Below are 2,628 nucleotides of genomic sequence, written 5' to 3' on the forward strand. Positions count from 1 at the left end.
TTTGAGGAGGTAGCTCTTCCCCAGTGGTATTTTGAGTTCCTTTCAATCTAAGGGGCTCATCTTCGGGCAATATGTCTGACAATGTTCTGCTGCTATTTATAAGGTTTTGAGTGACTAGCCATTCAGAAGTGGTATGCCTTTCCTTCTTCCGAATCTGTATTACTTTGGAAGCTCTGTTGAAACCTCTGCACCATGGATGACCCTTCTGGTATTTAATGTGCTGGTGGCATAGCTTCCAGCCACACAGCAACACAAAACCCACCATAGTGTGACAAACTTACAGAGGAGGGGTGAAGTGTATCAATACTGATACTTTCTATATTAAGAGTAAACTATGCACAAGACAACATAGGACAATAAAGAAATAATTTTTAAAAACTTTTCATTTAAAATTCTATTTTTGCAACAGAATTTCCATTCCCAATTAGAAGGAAACCAAGGGGCATTAGAACATCCACTTAGAAACTTCTATTGGCTTTACTTGTAGGATTTTCCTATTTATCATATCATTTCAAAGAGTGGAAATGAAGATTCAGGTTATACCAATGCAGCATTGTGCTTGCAGGGATGTCACTATTAAAAGAGTTATGAGAAAGAAATAAAGATAGTCAAATTATATTAAACTGAGAATTATGGACAAATTCTTTGAAAACCTGAAATGAAAAGAAAATAAATTATTCACAGCCATTAAAATTCTGAGGTTTTCAACAATGATTTTTATGTCACCCAAATGCAAAATTTCAAATACAGTATGCATGAACTAGCTGACAGAATACCTTAAAGGAGATCTATTTCACTACTCACTGCTAAATAGTTTTGCTAAGGAAATTTACTTGATAAGGCTTCTTGAAAAGTGCTGGATATTATCATGTAATTTTAAAGTTTATTCTAAAACTTTATCAGTATCTCAAAAATGGACGCAAATACAATCTCCTATTTGTAAAAGTCATTTGCTTCCTTTCTGTTATTTCTCTTCCAGTATTAAGTGAAACCTAAGGTATGAAATCCCAAATACATTATATTTGTCATAGTTTCTTACATATATGCCAGTTTTAAGTAATATCTGGCATACAGTTTCTAACAAAAGTAAATGACTATGTTGGGGAAGGTAGAAATAAAAATTACTGCATGAAGGACTAAATGTCATTTAAAAATCACTCATTCATTTATTGAAGGCTAAAAGGCTTATTAAAATAAAAAGTATATATATAGGCACAGTGGTTTAAAACTTAAATTCATAAATTTCCAATGTGTTTTATTAAATGGCTATTCTTCTAAGTGTTGTGAACTATAAAGGGCTTTCAGACAGCCTCTTTTACTGTGGGTTCATCGTATTCTTAATTGCTTTCTCTAAAAAATGAAACAGATCTCTATGTTAGCAATCAGAAAGGGTAATTTTTGCTTTATATCCCTAATTCCAAGACCATAGGCAACGGAAATGTTTAGGACGATGATAAGTCAGAAATGATGATTATTGCAGCCTCAACTAAGATGGGAGTAGAGGAGCATGACAGCAATGTAGAATAAAACACCAATCAAAACCCAGTTTCCATGTGTTTCTGACATCCTTTTTTAACATTGTCAAAATGGATGCATTGGTGCTGAAATGGCTCCTGATTTTCTTTTGTAAAAACAAAAAAAACTCAGAATTTGTCAAATCAATATTTTTCATAAATTCAATTCAGTGAGACCAATTACATTAATCTTGTGCAGCCATCACCTTTGCCCAATTTCTTATCACCATAAACAGAAATTCACTGCTTTCTAAATAATGGTTTCCCCCTTTCACTCCCCCTCCAGCCCCAAGTAATTGTTATTAGAGTCTGATTCCCATGCATTTCTCTATTCTAGGTATTGAAATGCTCCTTAAGAAGTAAAGATGGCAAACAAAATGATTTATTGAGATAGCTGTGCCAAGATTCTGAATCTATCAACCTCTTATTTTCTGTAACAACCTGGACTTTTTCAAGAATTTCCATAGTGAAATCTGGTAATAAAGTCCTAAGTAAATTGATGTTCTTTGAAGCAAAGTGACTTTCCCAAGCACAAACAACTAACTAATATCAAATAAGATTAAAATTCATACTTTCTTCAATAATATGGTGGTGGTGGTGATTACGTGCGGTGGAGTCGGTTCCGACTCATAATGACCGTGAACAGGGTTTCCGAGGCTGTAAATCTTAATGGAAACCCTCATCTTTCTCCCGCGCAAGAGCTGGTAGTTTCAAACTGCTGACCCTGAGGTTAGCAGCCTGATTCGTAACCACTATGCTACCGGAGCTCCGTTCTATAATATGAGGGGCTTCAAAATGTTTGCGAAAATGTTCCTATATCTTTCAATACCATTTTTTCATGAATTTTTTAAAGCCTCCTTTTATAAACCATTTGTTACCAAGTAAATTTTGATTCAGGCAACTCTGTGTGTGTCAGAATAGAACTGTGCTTTATAGGATTTTTAACAGCTGATTTTTACGAAGTACATCTTAAGGCCTTTATTTTCAAACATTTCTGGGTGGATTAAAATCTCCAACCTTTCACTTAGAAGGTGAGATTTTTAAATACATGAGGTACATCCACCCAGGAACTCTTTATATCTCATATGCCTCATTATACACTGGAGGTATAGGA

General features: G+C 34.4%; 1 pseudogene; it reads right to left on the reverse strand.

Annotated features, from left to right (window-relative positions):
• The window catches only part of LOC102832040, a 7,131-nt pseudogene that overhangs the window by 1,217 nt on the left and 3,286 nt on the right, over window positions 1-2,628 (reverse strand).

Source organism: Chrysochloris asiatica, unplaced genomic scaffold, assembly GCF_000296735.1.
Source record: "Chrysochloris asiatica unplaced genomic scaffold, ChrAsi1.0 scaffold00177, whole genome shotgun sequence".
NCBI lineage: Eukaryota > Metazoa > Chordata > Mammalia > Afrosoricida > Chrysochloridae > Chrysochloris > Chrysochloris asiatica.